Below are 21,254 nucleotides of genomic sequence, written 5' to 3' on the forward strand. Positions count from 1 at the left end.
ATAGGATATGTGTCCTTCGCTTTCTGACTTCCTTCATGTTGTGATTACCTCCAGACTCATCTAGGGTGCTGCAAACGGCATTGTTTCATTTTTTTCCTTGGCTCCTATTCCATCTGTACATGTACCAGTTCTTCTTTTCCATTCATCTTTGGATGGACTTTTTGGTAGCTTCCCTGTCTTGCCTATTGTCATACTGTTGCAGTGCAGTTTTGCCTGCCTGTGTCTTTCTAATTGTGTCTTCTTAGGTCATAGGCCCGGGAGTGTGCCTGCTGAATCCTGTGGTGCCTCAATGGGTATCTGTTAAAGGCAGCTCCATTCTGTTTTCATTAGTGGCTCTTTCCAGTTTAGTCCCACTTAGAGATGAGGGTACGCATTTCTCCACAGCCCCTTCAGCATTTATTGTTTGCAGAATTTTTGCTGATGGTCATTCTGACCGGTGTGAGCTGATACGTTTTTGAAGATTGGATTTGCATATCTTTAACGTTTCCTCATGATGAGCATTTTCCCATGACTTTTTTGTTGTCGTTGCTGTTAAAAAGAAAAAAAAAAACCAGTGCGTGTAAAATATACCTCTTGAAATTGTCTTCTTGAAACCTTGCCCTCTTTTGAAACTTTTGGTCGATTTTCGACCGCAGGATTTTTTTTGAAGGCGTGTGTCACTTACAAGTTTGCAATTGTTGTTAATATTTAGTGACCATTAGCACTGGGTTGAATGCTGCTGCTGTGGGAAACGGCCGCACGGCGGCAGCGTTTCTCCTTTCCCAAACCTTGTTACTAGGGCAGCAGAGCCTTCCTGGAACTTGTGTTCCTAGGTTGTAAATTAGAATGGAACGTGCCAGGAAAAAAAACGCATAAGTTTATGTCTCAGGACATCTTCTTCATTGTTATAATTTAATTTTTGTAATCAGGGTAATGATTAGAATATTATTTGTTCTAGGTGTACACACTCTGGTTCATTTCTAAAATATATTATATAGATAGATAGATAGATATACACACACACACACACATACATATATATATTCATGTACAGATCCTCTTCCCATGTAAATTAATACAGAGTGTTCAGTAGACCTCCCTTCGTATATGGTGAGTCTCTTATATATATGTATTTCATATGTATTTGTGTACGTATGGCAGCCCGAACCTTAATTTGCCCATTGCTCCCACCTTTCGTTTTAGATAACCATAGTTGTTTTCTAAGTGTGTGTCTTTCTCTGTGGAAATAAGTTCATTTGTATCAGTTGTTAGATGACACCCAGAAGTGATATCCTAAGATATTTGTGTTTTGCTTTCCGACTTACCTCATGTTCTGTGATTATCTCTAGGATCATCCATGGTGCTGCAAAGAGCAGTATTTCATTGTTTTCCACGGCTAATATTCCACTGTGCACATGGACCCATTCTCCTTTGTCCACTCATCTGCTGATGGCCATTTTGGTTGCTTCCGTGTCTTGGCTTTTGTGCAGATTGCTGCAGTGCACCTTTGCCAGCCTGTGTCTTCTCGACTCTCGTCTGCTCAGGTGAAAGGCCCAGCGGTGGGCCTGCTGGATTGAATGGTAACTCAAGTTTTACTTTGAAACACAGTTCCTTTGCGTTCTCATTATTGGCTCTTACTCCTTTACACCTCAACAGCAGCTAGAGGGTACACAGTTCTCTAAAACCTCTTCAGCATTGATTGTTTGTAGACTTTTTGCTTATGGTCATTCGAGTGGTGTGTGTTGAAACCTTTTCATAGATTAGATTGGCATGAGTCTAATAATTCCTGATGCTGAGCTTGTATCCATTTCCCTTTTTATTTGTAAAGAGTGTGTAAATCTTACCTCTCATAGGATCTTCTTGAAAACTTGGCTCTCTTGTAAGTTTTTTGGCCACTCCCTACCTCAGAACATTTTTTTGAGGGCAGGTGTCCTTTACAGCCCTGAGTCCTTGTGAGTATTAAGTGACCATCAGCCGAGGTTTAAAGCCGCTCTTGCGGGAAACGGCCACAAGGCGGCACAATTTCTCCATTTACAACTCAGGGCATTTGGGCAACAGAGGCTTCCTGGAAATCGTGTTAGTAGGCTGTAAGTTAGAGTGGAGTGTGCCAAGGCAAACCCCTAACAGCTTATATCTCCTTACTTCTGGTTTGTTTTTTAAATGTAATTTTTCTTTTTCCTCAGAGCAAATTAGATAAAAATGTTGTGTATGTTCTAGGTGTACAGAATCTGGTTCATTATATCTATGTATCTATCTATTCATCTTTGCCTCCTTTCCCATGGACGTTATTACAGAGTGTTGAGTGGACCTCTCTTGGTATTCCATAGGTCTTTGGTGATTCTAGGTTTCATATGTATTAGTATAGGTCTGAAACCCCCATGTCCTAATTTATCCATTCCTCCCACCTTTCCGTTTGGTTAAACATAATCTTGATTTCTTAATCCATGAGTGTCCTTTTCTTCGAAATAACTTCATGGGTATCATTTTTTAGGTAACACGTATAAGTGATATCATAGGATGTCTTTCTTTCGGTTTCTTTCTCACTTCAAGGTGTGTGATTATCTCTAGGTCCTTCTGTGGTGGTGCAAACAGCACTGTTTCATGCTTTTCCATGGCTCATGTTCCACTGTGTACATGGACCACTTCTTCTTTGTCCATTCATCTGTTGATGGCCATTTTGGTTGCTTCCAAGTCTTGGCTGTGGTAAATATCACTGCAGTGTAGGATTGCCAGCCTGTGTCTTTTGGTTTCTGGTCTTCTCAGGTGATAGGCACAGCAGTGGGTCTACCAGACCCTATGGGAGCTCAATTTTTACCTTGAAACGCATGTTCTTTCTGTTCTAACTACTGGCTGTTACCAGTTTACCGCCCACCAGCAGCTACAGGGTACACAGAGTTCTCTAAAACCCGTTCAGCATGTACTGTTTGTGGACTGTTTTGCTGATGATCATTCTGACTGTTGTGAGGTGAACGTTTTCATAGATTGGATTTGCGTGTCTTTATTAATTTCTGACGTTAAGCATTTTTTCCATGCCCTTGCTTTGGTTAAAGAAAAAAAAAAGAGAAGAAAAGACAAAATGTGTGTAAAACATGCCTCTTGAAATTGTCTTCTTGAAAGGTTGCCTCTTTTGAAGTCTTTGGTCGATTTTCGACCCCAGAATGTTTTTTTGAGGACAGGTGTCATTTACAGGCCTGCAATTCAGGTGAATTTTAACTGACCATTTGCACTGGGTTTAAAACTGCTGTTGGAGGAAGGCCACAATGCTGCAGGATTTCTCCACTCTCAAATCTGGTTACTAGGTCAGCAGAGCCTTCCTGGAAGCTGTGTTCCAAGGTTGGAAGTCAGAATGGCATGAGCCAGGAAGAACGCCCATAATTTTATGCCCCATTATTTCTTGTGCATTTTTTTAATATAATCTTTTATGACAGCACATTTGATTGTAATGTTTGCTTTGTTCTAGGTGTGCAAGATGTGTTTGTTTTTTACACCGAGACATATATGTATTCATCTTGGAATCCATTTGCCATGTAGGTTATGACACAGTGTTGAGTAGTCTTCTCTCGGAATTCTGTAGGTCTCTGGTGAGTATATATTTCACGTGTGTTTGTATACCTCTGTCAACCCCAATATCCTAATATATCCAATCTTTACAGCTTTCCAATTGGTTAAGCATAAGTTTGTTTAATAAATCTGTGATTCCCGTTCTGTGGAAATATCTTCGTTGGTATCCATTTCTAGGTAACACCTATAATTGATATCATAGGATATGTGTCTTTCGCTTTGTGACTTACTTCAAGTTGTGTGATCACCTCCAGAGTCATCTACGGTTCTTCAAACTGCTTCGTTTCATGTTTTTTCCATGGCTCATATTCCATCTGTACACGTGCCAGTTCTTCTTTGTCCATTCGTATCTTGATGGACTTTTTGGTTGTTTCCATGTCTTGGCGATTGTAATACTGCTGCAGTGCAGTTTTGCCTGAATGTGTCATTCCATTTCCGTCTTCCTAGGTTATAGGCCAAGGAGTGGGCCTGCGGGATCATATGGTATCTCAGTGTTTACCTTTTAAAGGCTGCTCCGTTCTCTTTTCATTTTTTTTATAAATTTATTTTATTTATTTATTTTTGGCTGCATTGGGTCTTCGTTGCTGTGCGTGGGCTTTATTTGTGGTGAACAGGGGCTACTCTTTGTTGCAGTGCTCTGGCTTCTCATCGCGGTGGCTTCTCTTGTTGCAGAGCATGGGCTCTAGGTGTGAGGGCTTCAGTAGTTGTGGCTCGTGGGCCCCAGGCCGCAGGCTCAGTAGTTGTGGCGCATGGGCTTAGTTGCTCCACGGCATGTGGGATCCTCCCGGACCAGAGCTCGAACTGTGTCCCCTGCGTTGGCAGGCGAACCCCCAACCACTGCGCCACCAGGGAAGTCCCCCGTTCTCTTTTCATTAGTGGCACTTACCAGTTTACGAGCCACTTAAAGGTGAGAGTGCATTTGCTCACAACCTCTTGAGCATGTAGTGTTTGTATTTCTTTGCTGAGGGTCATTCTGACTGGTGTGAGCTGATACCATTTTGTGGCTGGATTTGCATATGTCTAATCATTCCTTATATTGAGCTTATAGCCATGCATTTTTATTGTTTTTTAAAGAGTGAGTACAGCTTACCTATTCAGCTAGTTTCTTGAAGTATGCGGCATAGTTTGAATTTATTTTGCCATTACCTCCCTCAACACATTTTGTTGGCAGGTCTCATTTATAGCCCTGCAGTCCTTGTGGATACGAAGTGACCTTTAGCACAGGTTGTAAAACTGCTGTTGCGGCAAACGGCCACAGGGCGGCAGCATTTCTACATTGACTACTCTAGTTACTGGGGAAACAGTACCTTCTGGGAAGTAGTGTTCCTCGGTTGTAAATTAGAGTGGAATGTGCCCGGATGAACACACAAAGCTTATGTCTCCTTAGTTATGTTTGTTCTTTATATTGACTGTATTTATTGTATCGGAGTAATACTCCGTTGTGTACACGGACCACTTCTTTTTCGTGCATTCATCGGTTGATGGACATTTTGGTTGTTCCAAGTCTTGGCTCTTGGCTCGGGTAAATAGTGCTGCAGTGCAGGATTGTCAGCCTGTGTCTTTTTGACTCTGGTCTTCTCAGGTGATAGAGCCAGTAGTGGGCGGACCAGATAATATGGTAGCTCAATTTTTACCTCCTTTCTGTTCTCACTACTGGCTGTTACCATTTGACATCCCAGCAGCAGCTAGAGGGTATACAGTTGTCTGAAACCCCTTGAGCATTTATTGTTTAGAGATGTTTTGCTGATGATCATTCTGACTGTTGTCCCGTAAACGTTTTTGTAGATTGCATTTGCATGTCTTTAGTAATTCCTGACGTGGAGCTTTCTCCACGGCCTTTTCTGTTAAACGGAAATAAAGACAAAAAGAAAGAATGTGAGTTAAATGTGCCTCTTGAAATCGTCTTCTTGAAAGATTGCCCTCTTTTGAATTTTTTCGTCGATATTCGAACCCAGGATTTTTTTGAGGGCAGGTGTCATTTACAGAGGTGCAATTCTTGTGGATAGTAAGAGACCCTGAACACTGTGTTTAAAGCTGCTTTTGCAGGAGACAGTCACAAGGCTGTGGCATGTCTCCATTCCCAAATCTGGTTACTAGGGCAAAAGAGCCTTCCTGGGTGTAATGTTCCAACCTGTAAGTTAGAATGGAATGGGCCAGGAAAAGCCCCCACGGGTTTATGTCTCATTACTTCTTGTTGGTATTCTTAATTTAATTTTTATTTGTTATCACAGCAAATTTGATTACAATGTTTTGTTTGTTCTGGGTGTGCAAGATGTGGTTCTTTTACCTATATGCATATTATCTGTTCACCTTCGGATCCATTTCCCACGTGGGTTAGGACACAATGTTGAGTAGTCTTCTCTTGGTATTCCATAGGTCTTTGGTGCTTATATATTTCACATGTGTTGGTGTGTCTCTGTTTCCCGCAATATGCTAATTTCTCCAGTCCTCAAACCTTTCCATTTGGTTAACCGTACGTTTGTTGATCGAATCTTTGATTGCCTTGCTCTGTGAAAAATCTTCATTGGTATCAATTTTCAGGTAACACCGTTAAGTGATATCATAGGATATGTGTCCTTCGCTTTCTGACTTGCTTCATGTTGTGATTACCTCCAGACTCATCTAGGGTGCTGCAAACGGCATTGTTTCATTTTTTTCCTTGGCTACTATTCCATCTGTACGTGTACCAGTTCTTCTTTTCCATTCATCTTTGGATGGACTTTTTGGTAGCTTCCCTGTCTTGCCTATTGTCATACTGTTGCAGTGCAGTTTTGCCTGCCTGTGTCTTTCTAATTGTGTCTTCTTAGGTCATAGGCCCGGGAGTGTGCCTGCTGAATCCTGTGGTGCCTCAATGGGTATCTGTTAAAGGCAGCTCCATTCTGTTTTCATTAGTGGCTCTTTCCAGTTTAGTCCCACTTAGAGATGAGGGTACGCATTTCTCCACAGCCCCTTCAGCATTTATTGTTTGCAGAATTTTTGCTGATGGTCATTCTGACCGGTGTGAGCTGATACGTTTTTGAAGATTGGATTTGCATATCTTTAACGTTTCCTCATGATGAGCATTTTCCCGTGACTTTTTTGTTGTCATTGCTGTTAAAAAGAAAAAAAAAAAACCAGTGCGTGTAAAATATACCTCTTGAAATTGTCTTCTTGAAACCTTGCCCTCTTTTGAAACTTTTGGTCGATTTTCGACCGCAGGATTTTTTTTGAAGGCGTGTGTCACTTACAAGTTTGCAATTGTTGTTAATATTTAGTGACCATTAGCACTGGGTTGAATGCTGCTGCTGTGGGAAACGGCCGCACGGCGGCAGCGTTTCTCCTTTCCCAAACCTTGTTACTAGGGCAGCAGAGCCTTCCTGGAACTCGTGTTCCTAGGTTGTAAATTAGAATGGAATGTGCCAGGAAAAAAACGCATAAGTTTATGTCTCAGGACATCTTCTTCATTGTTATAATTTAATTTTTGTAATCAGGGTAATGATTAGAATATTATTTGTTCTAGGTGTACACACTCTGGTTCATTTCTAAAATATATTATATAGATAGATAGATAGATACACACACACACACACACACATACATATATATATTCATGTACAGATCCTCTTCCCATGTAAATTAATACAGAGTGTTCAGTAGACCTCCCTTCGTATATGGTGAGTCTCTTATATATATGTATTTCATATGTATTTGTGTACGTATGGCAGCCCTAACCTTAATATGCCCATTGCTCCCACCTTTCGTTTTAGATAACCATAGTTGTTTTCTAAGTGTGTGTCTTTCTCTGTGGAAATAAGTTCATTTGTATCAGTTGTTAGATGACACCCAGAAGTGATATCATAAGGTATTTGTCTTTTGCTTTCCGACTTACCTCATGTTCTGTGATTATCTCTAGCATCATCTATGGTGCTGCAAAGAGCAGTGTTTCCTTGTTTTCCACGGCTAATATTCAGCTGTGCACATGGACCACTTCTCCTTTGTCCACTCATCTGCTGATGGCCATTTTGGTTGCTTCCGTGTCTTGGCTTTTGTGCAGATTGCTGCAGGGCACCTTTGCCAGCCTGTGTCTTCTCGACTCTGGTCTGCTCGGGTGAAAGGCCCAGCGGTGGGCCTGCTGGATTGAATGGTACCTCAATTTTTACTTTGAAACACAGTTCCTTTGTGTTCTCATGATTGCCTCTTACTCCTTTACACCTCAACAGCAGCTAGAGGATACACAGTTCTCTAAAACCTCTTCAGCATTCATTGTTTGTAGACCTTTTGCTTAGGGTCATTCGAGTGGTGTGTGTTGAAAGTTTTTCATAGATTAGATTGGCATGAGTCTAATAATTCCTGATGTTGAACTTTTATCCATTTCCCTTTTTATTTGTAAAGTGTGTGTAAATCTTACCTCTCATAGGATCTTTTTGAAAACTTTGCTCTCTTTTAAGTGTTTTGGCCACTCCCTGCCTCAGAACATTTTTCTGAGGGCAGGTGTCCTTTACAACCCTGAGTCCTTGTGAGTATGAAGTGACCATTAGCCGTGGTTTAAAGCCGCTCTTGCGGGAAACGGCCACAAGGCGGCACAATTTCTCCATTTACAACTCAGGGCCTTTGGGCAACAGAGGCTTCCTGGAAATCGTGTTAGTAGGCTGTAAATTAGAGTAGAATGTGCCAAGGCGAACCCCTAACAGCTTATATCTCCTTCTTGTTTGTTTTTTAAACGTAATTTTTCTTTTTCCTCAGAGCAAATTAGATAAAAATGTTGTGTATGTTCTAGGTGTACAGAATCTGGTTCATTATAGCTATGTATCTATCTATTCATCTTTGCCTCCTTTCCCATGGACGTTATTACAGAGTGTTGAGTGGACCTCTCTTGGTATTCCATAGGTCTTTGGTGATTCTAGGTTTCCTATGTATTAGTATAGGTCTGACACCCCCATATCCTAATTTATCCATTCCTCCCACCTTTCCGTTTGGTTAAACATAATCTTGATTTCTTAATCCATGAGTGTCCTTTTCTTCGAAATAAGGTCATGGGTATCATTTTTTAGGTAACATGTATAAGTGATATCATAGGATGTCTTTCTTTCGGTTTCTTTCTCACTTCAAGGTGTGTGATTATCTCTAGGTCCTTCTATGGTGGTGCAAACAGCACTGTTTCATGCTTTTCCATGGCTAATATTCCGTTGTGTACATGGACCAGGTCTTCTTGATGCGTTCATCTGTTTATAGATATTTTGGTTGCTTCTAAGTCTTGGGTGTGGTAAATATTACTGCAGTGTAGGATTGCCAGCCTGTGTCTTTTGGATTCTGGTCTTCTCAGGTGATAGGCACAGCAATGGGCCTGATAGATCGAATTATAGCTCAATTTTTACTTTTAAATGCAGCTTCTTTGTGTTCTTATTATTAGCTGCTACTACTTAACAACTCACCTGCAGCGAAAGTGTACAGAGTTCTCTAAAACCCCTTCAGCATTTTGTGTTTCTAGACTTAGTGCTGATGGGCATTCAACTGCTGTGTGTTCAAACCTCTTTGTAGATTAGATTTGCATGAGTCTGATAATTCCTGATGTTGAGTTTTATCAGAGTGATCATCAGCAACAAAGTCTACAAACAACAAATGCTTAAGGGGTTTTAGAGAACTGTGTACCCTCTAGCTGGTGGGGCAATGTATACTGGTAACAGCCGAAGGTGAAAGCAGAATGGAGGTGGGTTTAAAGGTAAAAACGCAGTTACTATATTATCTGGTATGCCCACAGCTTGGCCTATCACGAGAGAAGACCAGAAACCAAAAGGAAAAGGATGGTAATCCTGCACTGCAGCAATATTTACAATAGCCAAGATATGGAAGCAAACAAAATGTCCATCAACAGATAAATGGACAAAGCAGAAGTGGTACAAGTACCTAATGAATTATTAACCTGGAAAAAATGAAACAGTGCCATTTTGATGTCCTTTAATGAGCCGAGAAATAATCATATTATGTGAAATAAGTTGAAAGGGAAAGGTAAATATCGTATTGTATCATTTACACATGTTATACTAATATTGTTACCAATGAACATATTTCCACAGAAAAAGACACTCACAGACTTATAAAACAAACTAATGGTTAACCAAAATGAAAGGTGGGAGGAATGGATTAATTAGGATTATGGGCTATCTGTACTCATGTATAACATGAGTAAATGCATTTGTGTGAGTATATGTATATTAACATGAGGTAACATTCATATACTCATATATGTATATAAACATATAAAATATATAAATTATATAATCACTGATACATATAAAATACATACGTATAAAATATATAATCATACATATTATACATATAATGTGTATGATTATACACATTATACACATAATATATATGATACACATAAAATACATAATCACCAAACACCTACCAGTTACCAGGAGGTCTACTCAACACCCTGTAATAACCTACATAGGAACAGGTTCCGAAGATGAACACACACACACACATATATATATATATATATATATGAATATTTGACCAGATTCTATACACCTAATCAGAACACTCTAATTAAATAAACTCTGATAAAAAATATAAATTAAATTTTAAAAACAAACATAAGTAAGCATACATAAAATTTGGGGGTTTGTCCAGGGGCCTTCTACTCTAATTTACAACCGAGGAACACAACTTTCAGAAGCGTTCTGTATCCCAGTAACCACAGTGGGGAATGTAGAAATGCTGCTTCCCTGTGGCTGTAACCCGCAACAGCAGTTTTAAAACCTGTGCTAATGATCACTTGATATTCACAAGGAATGCAGGGCTGCAAATGACACCTGCCCTCAAAATGTCTTGAGGGAGGTAATGGTCTAAAATATTCAAAATATGACACATAACTCCAGAAAACTCTTTGAATAGGTAAGTTGTACTCTTTAAAAAAAAGGACATGGCTAATTTCTCAATATAAGGAATTATAACATGCATGCAAATCCAACCACAAAAAGCTATCAGTTCACACCAGTCAGAATGACCATCAGCAAAAAAAACTGTGAACAATTAATGCCGAAAGGGTTGTGGTGAAATGCATACCCTTAACCTAAACTGGGACATAAAGTGGTAAGAGCCACTAATGAAAACAGAATGCAGGTGCCTTTAAAAGTTAAACAATGAGCTACCATATGATACCGCAGGCCCACACCTGGGACTGTGGCCTAAGAAGACAAAATTAGAAAGACACAGGCAGGCAAAACTGCACTGCAGCAGTTTTACAATAGCAAAGACTTGGAAGCAACTAAAAAGTCCATCAAGATACGAATGGACAAAGAACTGGCACGTGTACAGATGGATATGAGCCATGGAAAAAACATGAAACGAAGCAGTTTGAAGAACCGTAGATGACTCTGGAGGTGATCACACAACTTGAAGTAAGTCACAAAGCGAAAGACACATATCCTATGATATCAATTATAGGTGTTACCTAGAAATGGATACCAACGAAGATATTTCCACAGAACGGGAATCACAGATTTATTAAACAAACTTATGCTTAACCAATTGGAAAGCTGTAAAGATTGGATATATTAGGATATTGGGGTTGACAGAGGTATACAAACACACGTGAAATATATACTCACCAGAGACCTACAGAATTCCGAGAGAAGACTACTCAACACTGTGTCATAACCTACATGGCAAATGGATTCCAAGATGAATACATATATGTCTCGGTGTAAAAAACAAACACATCTTGCACACCTAGAACAAAGCAAACATTACAATCAAATTTGCTGTCATAAAAGATTATATTAAAAAATACACAAGAAATAATGGGGCATAAAATTATGGGTGTTCTTCCTGGCTCATGCCATTCTGACTTCCAACCTTGGAACACAGCTTCCAGGAAGGCTCTGTTGACCCAGTAACCAGATTTGAGAGTGGAGAAATCCTGCAGCATTTTGGCCTTCCTCCAACAGCAGTTTTAAACCCAGTGCAAATGGTCAGTTAAAATTCACCTTAACTGCAGGCCTGTAAATGACACCTGTCCTGAAAATAAATTCTGGGGTCGAAAATCGACCAAAAACTTCAAAAGAGGCAACCATTCAAGAAGACAATTTCAAGAGGCAGGCATATTTTACACACACTTTCTCTTTTCTACTCTCTCTTTTTTTCTTTAACCAAAGCAAGGGCATGGAAAAAATGCTTAACGTCAGAAATTAATAAAGACACGCAAATCCAATCTATGTAAAGGTTCACCTCACAACAGTCAGAATGATCATCAGCAAAACAGTCCACAAATTATACATGCTGAACGGGTTTTAGAGAACTCTGTGTACCCTGTAGCTGCTGGTGGGCAGTAAACTGGTAACAGCCAGTAGTTAGAACAGAAAGAACATGCATTTCAAGGTAAAAATTGAGCTACCATATGGTCTGGTAAACCCACTGCTGTGCCTCTCACCTGAGAAGACCAGAATCCAAAAGACACAGGCTGGCAATCCTACACTGCAGTGATATTTACCACAGCCAAGACTTGGAAGCAACCAAAATGGCCATCAGCAGATGAATGGACAAAGAAGAAGTGGTCCATGTACACAGTGGAACATTAGCCATGGAAAAGCATGAAACAGTGCTGTTGGCACCACCATAGAAGGACCTAGAGATAATCACACACCTTGAAGTGAGAAAGAAACCGAAAGAAACATCCTACGATATCATTTATACGTGTTACCTAAAAAATGATACCCATGAACTTATTTCGAAGAAAAACACTCATGGATTAAGAAATCAAGATTATGTTTAACCAAATGGAAAGGTGGTAAGAATGGATAAATTAGGAATGGGGGTGTCAGACCTATACTAATACATATGAAACCTAGAATCACCAAAGACCTATGGAATACCAAGAGAGGTCCACTCAACACTCTGTAATAACGTCCACGCGAAAGGAGGCAAAGATGAATAGATAGATACATAGATAAAATGAACCAGATTCTGTACACCTAGAACATACACAACATTTTTATCTAATTTGCTCTGAGGAAAAAGAAAAATTACATTTAAAAAACAAACCAGAAGTAAGGAGATATAAGCTGTTAGGGGTTCGCCTTGGCACATTCCACTCTAATTTACAGCCTACTAACACGATTTCCAGGAAGCCTCTGTTGCCCAAATGCCCTGAGTTGTAAATGGAGAAATTGTGCCACCTTGTGGCCGTTTCCCGCAAGAGCGGCTTTAAACCACAGCTAATGGTCACTTAATACCCACAAGGACTCAGGGCTGTAAAGGACACCTGCCCTCAAAAAAATGTTCTGAGGTAGGGAGTGGCCAAAAAACTTACAAGAGAGCCAAGTTTTCAAGAAGATCCTATGAGAGGTAAGATTTACACACTCTTTACAAATAAAAAGGGAAATGGATACAAGCTCAGCATCAGGAATTATTAGACTCATGCCAATCTAATCTATGAAAAGGTTTCAACACACACCACTCGAATGACCCTAAGCAAAAAGTCTACAAACAATCAATGCTGAAGAGGTTTTAGAGAACTGTGTACCCTCTAGCTGCTGTTGAGGTGTAAAGGAGTAAGAGCCAATAATGAGAACACAAAGGAACTGTGATTCAAGGTAAAAATTGAGGTACCATTCAATCCAGCAGGCCCACCGCTGGGACTTTCACCCGAGCAGACCAGAGTCGAGAAGACACAGGCTGGCAAAGGTGCCCTGCAGCAATCTGCACAAAAGCCAAGACACGGAAGCAACCAAAATGGCCATCAGCAGATGAGTGGACAAAGGAGAAGTGGTCCATGTGCACAGCTGAATATTAGCCGTGGAAAACAATGAAACACTGCTCTTTGCAGCACCATAGATGATCCTAGAGATAATCACAGAATGTGAGGTAAGTCGGAAAGCAAAACACAAATATCTTAGGATATCACTTCTGGGTGGCATCTAACAACTGATACAAATGAACTTATTTCCACAGAGAGAGACACACACTTAGAAAACAACTATGGTTATCTAAAACGAAAGGTGGGAGCAATGGGCAAATTAAGGGTAGGACTGCCATACGTACACAAATACATATGAAATACATATATATAAGAGACTCACCATATACGAAGGGAGGTCTACTGAACGCTCTGCATTAATTTACATGGGAACAGGATCTGTACATGAATATATATATGTATGTGTGTGTGTGTGTGTGTGTATATCTATCTATCTGTCTATATAATATATTTTAGAAATGAACCAGAGTGTGTACACCTAGAACAAATAATATTCTAATCATTACCCTGATTACAAAAATTAAATTATAACAATGAAGAAGATGTCCTGAGACATAAACTTATGCGTTTTTTCCTGGCACATTCCATTCTAATTTACAACCTAGGAACACGAGTTCCAGGAAAGCTCTGCTGCCCTAGTAACAAGGTTTGGGAAAGGAGAAACGCTGCCGCCGTGCGGCCGTTTCCCACAGCAGCAGCATTCAACCCAGTGCTAATGGTCACTAAATATTAACAACAATTGCAAACTTGTAAGTGACACACGCCTTCAAAAAACATCCTGTGGTCGAACATCGACCAAAAGTTTTAAAAGAGGGCAAGGTTTCAAGAAGACAATTTCAAGAGGTATATTTTACACGCACAGGTTTTTTTTTTCTTTTTAACAGCAACAACAACAAAAAAGTCATGGAAAATGCTCATCATGAGGAAACGTTAAAGATATGCAAATCCAATCTTCAAACACGTATCAGCTCACACCGGTCAGAATGACCGTCAGCAAAAATTCTGCAAACAATAAATGCTGAAGGTGCTGTGGAGAAAGGTGTACCCTCATCTCTCAGTGGGACTAAACTGGAAAGAGCCGCTAATGGAAACAGAATGGAGCTGCCTTTAACAGATACCCATTGAGGCACCACAGGATTCAGCAGGCACACTCCTGGGCCTATGACCTAAGAAGACACAATTAGAAAGACACAGGCAGGCAAACCTGCACTGCAACAGTATGACAATAGGCAAGACAGGGAAGCTACCAAAAAGTCCATCCAAAGATGAATGGAAAAGAAGAACTGGTACACGTACAGATGGAATAGTAGCCAAGGAAAAAAATGAAACAATGCCGTTTGCAGCACCATAGATGAGTCTGCAGGTAATCACAACATGAAGTAAGTCAGAAAACGAAGGACACATATCCTATGATATCACTTAATGGTGTTACCTGAAAATTGATACCAATGAAGATTTTTCACAGAGTGATAACAAATAAAAATTAAGAAAAGCCAACAAGAAGTAATGAGACATAAACTAATGTGGGGTTTTCCTGGCATACTCCATTCTAACGTACAAGTTGGAACGTTACACACAGGAAGGCTCTCTTGCCCTTGTAACCAGAGTTGGGAATGGAGAAATGCCGCAGCCATGCGACCGTCTCCTGCAAAAGCAGCTTCAAACACAGGGCTAAGGGTCACCTAATATTCACAAGAATTGCAGATCTGTAAATGACACCTGCCCTCAAAACAAATCCTGGGTTCGAATATCGACGGAAAATTCAAAAGAGGGCAACCTTTCAAGAAGACAGTTTCAAGAGTATGGTTAACTCACATTTTTTTCCTTCTTTGTTTTTTTTTTTTTTTGGTTTCACAAAAATGGAAGAAGCTCAACACCAGGAATTAATAAAGACATGCAATTTCAATCTACAAAAACGTTTACCTGACAACACTCTGAATGATCATCAGCAAAAAAGCTCTAAACAATAGATGTTCAAGGGGTTTTAGAGAACTGTGTACCCTCTAGCTGCTGCTGGGATGTCAAATAGTAGCAGCCAGTGGTGAGAACTTAAAGGAGGTGCGTTTAAGGGTAAAAATTGAGCTACCATATGATCTGGTAGCTCACTACTGGCTCTATCACCTGAGAATACCAGAATCAAAAAGACACAGGCTAACAATCCTACAATGCAGCACTATTTACCCTAAGCAAGACCTGGAACAACCAAAATTTCCATCAACACATGAATGCACAAAGAACAAGTGGTCCATGTACAAGATGGAGTATTACTCCGAAAAAAAATATAAATATAAAAAACAAACATAAGTAAGGAGACATAAGCTTTGGGTGTTCATCCGGGCACATTCCACTCTGATTTACACCCAAGGAACACTACTTCCAGGAAGGTACTCTTTCCCTAGTAACCAGAGTGGGGAACGTAGAAATGCTGCCGCCCTGTGCCCGTTTGCCCCAAGAGCACTTTTGAAACCTGTGCTAAAGGTCACTTCGTATTCACAAGGACTGCAGTGCTGTAAATGACACCTGCCAACAAAATATGTTGAGGGAGGTAATGGCCAAAAAAATTCAAAATGTGGCACATACTTCAAGAAACCATTTGAATAGGTAAGCTGTACTCACTCTTTAAAAAACAATAAAAAAGTACATGGCTATAAGCTAAATATAAGGAATTATTAGACGTATGCAAATCCAGCCACAAAAACGTATCACCTCACACCAGTCAGAATGACCATGAGCACAAAAAATACAAACAGTAAATGCTGAAGAGCTTGTGAAGGAATGCATACCCTCAACTTTAATTGGCTCATAAACTTGTAAGTGCCGCTAATGAAAATAGAATGGAACAGTCTTTAAAAGGTAAACCTTGAGATACCATATGATCCCACAGTTCCACTCCTTGGCCTATAACCTAGGAAGACAGAAATGGAATGACACATTCAGGCAAAACTGCACTGCAGCAGAATTACAAGAGCCGAAACCTAGAAACAAACAAAACGTCCATCAGGAGACGAATGGACAAAGAATAACTTGTACATGTACAGATGGATTATTAGCCATGGGAAAAAAATGAAACAATGCAGTTTGCAGACCCATAGATGCCTCTAGAGGTAGTCACACAACTTGAGGTAAGTCAGAAAGCGGAAGACACGTATCCTATGATATCAATTATAGGTGTTACCCAAAAATTGATACCAATGAAGATATTTCCACAGAGAAAGGCAATCACAGATTTATTAAACAGACTTCTGATTAACCAATTGGAAAGTTGCGAAGATCGGATACATTAGGATATTGGAGTTAACGGAGATATACAAACACACGTGAAATATGTAATCACAAAATACCCGCAGAATTTCAAGAGAAGACTACTCAACACTGTGTCATAACCTACATGGCAAATGGATCCCAAGACGAATACATATATGTATCGGTGCCAAAAACACACACATCTGGCTCACATAGAACACACAAAACATCCTCATCAAATCTGCTGTGATAAAAAATAAAAATTAAATTAAAAAAACGAACAAGAAATAACGGGGCATAAAACTATGGGGGTGCTTCCTGGCTCATTCCATCCTAACATACAACCTTGGAACACAGCTTCCAGGAAGTCTCTGTTGACTTAGTAACCAGATTTAAGAATGGAGAAATGCCGCAGCCTGGTGACCGTCTCCTGCCAAAGCAGCTTTAAAGACAGGGCTAAGGGTCCCATTATAGTCACAAGAATTGCAGGCCTGTAAACGACACCTGCCCTCAGAAATACCTGGGTTGGAATATCTACCTAAAAATTCAAAGAGGGCAACCTTTCAAGGAGAAAATTTCAAGAGGCCTATTTAACTCATTTTTCCCTTTCGTTCTTTTTTTCTTGTTCAGCAAAGAAGGCCATGGAAAAAGCTTAACCTCAGGAATTAATGAAGACATGCAAATCCAGTCTACAAAAACGTATACCTGCCAACAGACAGAATGATCATCAGCAAATAATCTCTAAACAGTAAATGCTCAAGGGGTTTTAGAGAACTGTGTAGCCTGTAGCTGCTGGTGGGATATCAAATGGTAACAGCCAGTAGTGAGAACAGAAAGGAGGTGCGTTTAAAGGTAAAAATTAAGCTACCATATGATCTGGTAGGCCCAGTACTGGGCCGATACCCTGAGAAGACCAGAATCAAAAAGACACAGGCTGACATACTTACGAGGCAGCACTTTTTACCCTAGCCACGACTTTGAACAACCAAAATGTCCATCAACACATGAGTGCATACCAAAGAAGTGGTCCATGTATGCAATGGAATATTACTCTGATGAAAAATATAAAGTAAATATAAAAAACAAACATAAGTAAGGAGACATATGCTCTGGGTGTTTATTCATACACATTCCACTGTAATGTACAAACAAGGAACACTACTTCAGAGACGTATTGTTTCCCTTTTAACCAGAGTGGGGAATGTAGAAATGCTGCCGCCCCGTGGCCCTTTGCCGCCACAGCGGCTTTAAAACCTGTGCTGAAGGTCAATTCATATTCCCAAGGACTGCAGGGCTATAAACGACACCTGCCAACCAAATAGTTGAAGGAAAGGAGGTAATGGCCAAAAATATTCAAAATATGGCGCATACTTTAAGAAACCATTTGGAGAGGTAAGCTGTACTCTTTACAAAACAATAAAAAAGTCCATAGCAATAAGCTCAATATAAGGAATTATTAGATATAGGCAAATCCAGCCACAGAAAGCTATCAGCTCACACTGGTCAGAATGACCATCAGCCAAAAAATACAAACAATAAATGCTGAAGAGGTTTTGAAGAAATTCATATCCTCAACTTTAAGTGGCTCGTAAACTGGTAAGTGCCACTAATGAAAATAGAACGGAGAAGCCTTTAAAAGGTAACCATTGCGATACCACATGATCGCGAAGACCCACTCCTTGGCCTATAACCTAGGAAGACAGAAATGGAATGACACATTTAGGCAAAACTGCACTGCAGCAGTATAACAATAGTCAAGACATGGAAACAACCAAAACGTCCATCAAGAGACGTATGGACAAAGAAGAACTGGCACTTGTACAGATGGAATATGAGCCACGGGCAAAAAAAATGAAACAATGCCGTTTGCAGCATCATAGATGAGTCTAGTGGTAATCACAACTTGAAGTAACTCAGAAAGTGAAGGACACATATCCTGTGATATCACTTAATGGTGTTACCTAAAAATTGATACCAGTGAAGGTTTTTCACAGAGAAAGGCAATCAAAGATTCGATCAACAAACGTATTGTTAACCAAATGGAAAGGTTTGAGGATTGGATAAATTAGCATATTGCGGGAAACAGAGATACGCCAACACATGTGAAATATATAAGCACCAAATACATACGGAATACCAAGAGAAGACTACTCAACGTTGTGTCGTAACCCACATGGGAAATGGATCCGAAGATGAACAGATATGTGTATTTGTGTGAAAGAACCACATCCTGCACACCTAGAACAAACAAAACGTTGTAATCGAATTTGCTGTGATAACAAATAAAAATTAAGAAAAGCCAACAAGAAGTAATGAGACATAAACTAATGTGGGGTTTTCCTGGCATACTCCATTCTAACGTACAAGTTGGAACGTTACACACAGGAAGGCTCTCTTGCCCTTGTAACCAGAGTTGGGAATGGAGAAATGCCGCAGCCATGCGACCGTCTCCTGCAAAAGCAGCTTCAAACACAGGGCTAAGGGTCACCTAATATTGACAAGAATTGCAGATCTGTAAATGACACCTGCCCTCAAAACAAATCCTGGGTTCGAATATCGACGGAAAATTCAAAAGAGGGCAACCTTTCAAGAAGACAGTTTCAAGAGTATGGTTAACTCACATTTTTTTCCTTCTTTGTTTTTTTTTTTTTTGGTTTCACAAAAATGGAAGAAGCTCAACACCAGGAATTAATAAAGACATGCAATTTCAATCTACAAAAACGTTTACCTGACAACACTCTGAATGATCATCAGCAAAAAAGCTCTAAACAATAGATGTTCAAGGGGTTTTAGAGAACTGTGTACCCTCTAGCTGCTGCTGGGATGTCAAATAGTAGCAGCCAGTGGTGAGAACTTAAAGGAGGTGCGTTTAAGGGTAAAAATTGAGCTACCATATGATCTGGTAGCTCACTACTGGCTCTATCACCTGAGAATACCAGAATCAAAAAGACACAGGCTAACAATCCTACAATGCAGCACTATTTACCCTAAGCAAGACCTGGAACAACCAAAATTTCCATCAACACATGAATGCACAAAGAACAAGTGGTCCATGTACAAGATGGAGTATTACTCCGAAAAAAAATATAAATATAAAAAACAAACATAAGTAAGGAGACATAAGCTTTGGGTGTTCATCCGGGCACATTCCACTCTGATTTACACCCAAGGAACACTACTTCCAGGAAGGTACTCTTTCCCTAGTAACCAGAGTGGGGAACGTAGAAATGCTGCCGCCCTGTGCCCGTTTGCCCCAAGAGCACTTTTGAAACCTGTGCTAAAGGTCACTTCGTATTCACAAGGACTGCAGTGCTGTAAATGACACCTGCCAACAAAATATGTTGAGGGAGGTAATGGCCAAAAAAATTCAAAATGTGGCACATACTTCAAGAAACCATTTGAATAGGTAAGCTGTACTCACTCTTTAAAAAACAATAAAAAAGTACATGGCTATAAGCTAAATATAAGGAATTATTAGACGTATGCAAATCCAGCCACAAAAACGTATCACCTCACACCAGTCAGAATGACCATGAGCACAAAAAATACAAACAGTAAATGCTGAAGAGCTTGTGAAGGAATGCATACCCTCAACTTTAATTGGCTCATAAACTTGTAAGTGCCGCTAATGAAAATAGAATGGAACAGTCTTTAAAAGGTAAACCTTGAGATACCATATGATCCCACAGTTCCACTCCTTGGCCTATAACCTAGGAAGACAGAAATGGAATGACACATTCAGGCAAAACTGCACTGCAGCAGAATTACAAGAGCCGAAACCTAGAAACAAACAAAACGTCCATCAGGAGACGAATGGACAAAGAATAACTTGTACATGTACAGATGGATTATTAGCCATGGGAAAAAAATGAAACAATGCAGTTTGCAGACCCATAGATGCCTCTAGAGGTAGTCACACAACTTGAGGTAAGTCAGAAAGCGGAAGACACGTATCCTATGATATCAATTATAGGTGTTACCCAAAAATTGATACCAATGAAGATATTTCCACAGAGAAAGGCAATCACAGATTTATTAAACAGACTTCTGATTAACCAATTGGAAAGTTGCGAAGATCGGATACATTAGGATATTGGAGTTAACGGAGATATACAAACACACGTGAAATATGTAATCACAAAATACCCGCAGAATTTCAAGAGAAGACTACTCAACACTGTGTCATAACCTACGTGGCAAATGGATCCCAAGACGAATACATATATGTATCGGTGCCAAAAACACACACATCTGGCTCACATAGAACACACAAAACATCCTCATCAAATCTGCTGTGATAAAAAATAAAAATTAAATTAAAAAACGAACAAGAAATAACGGGGCATAAAACTATGGGGGTGCTTCCTGGCTCATTCCATCCTAACATACAACCTTGGAACACAGCTTCCAGGAAGTCTCTGTTGACTTAGTAACCAGATTTAAGAATGGAGAAATGCCGCAGCCTGGTGACCGTCTCCTGCCAAAGCAGCTTTAAAGACAGGGCTAAGGGTCCCATTATAGTCACAAGAATTGCAGGCCTGTAAACGACACCTGCCCTCAGAAATACCTGGGTTGGAATATCTACCTAAAAATTCAAAGAGGGCAACCTTTCAAGGAGAAAATTTCAAGAGGCCTATTTAACTCATTTTTCCCTTTCGTTCTTTTTTTCTTGTTCAGCAAAGAAGGCCATGGAAAAAGCTTAACCTCAGGAATTAATGAAGACATG

At 40.0% G+C, this 21,254-nt stretch overlaps 1 long non-coding RNA gene across 1 annotated transcript in view; it reads left to right on the top strand.

Annotated features, from left to right (window-relative positions):
* LOC141278734 (uncharacterized) overlaps window positions 1–17,622 on the top strand; it is a 34,534-nt gene extending 16,912 nt beyond the window's left edge. The window contains exons 5-6 of the long non-coding RNA XR_012331848.1: window positions 3,440–3,560; window positions 17,159–17,622. This is a non-coding gene — a long non-coding RNA (uncharacterized lncRNA). The remainder of the gene's footprint in view (window positions 1–3,439; window positions 3,561–17,158) is intronic.
* Window positions 17,623–21,254: the final 3,632 nt, after the last annotated feature.

Source organism: Tursiops truncatus, chromosome 1, assembly GCF_011762595.2.
Source record: "Tursiops truncatus isolate mTurTru1 chromosome 1, mTurTru1.mat.Y, whole genome shotgun sequence".
Classification (NCBI taxonomy): Eukaryota; Metazoa; Chordata; class Mammalia; order Artiodactyla; family Delphinidae; genus Tursiops; species Tursiops truncatus.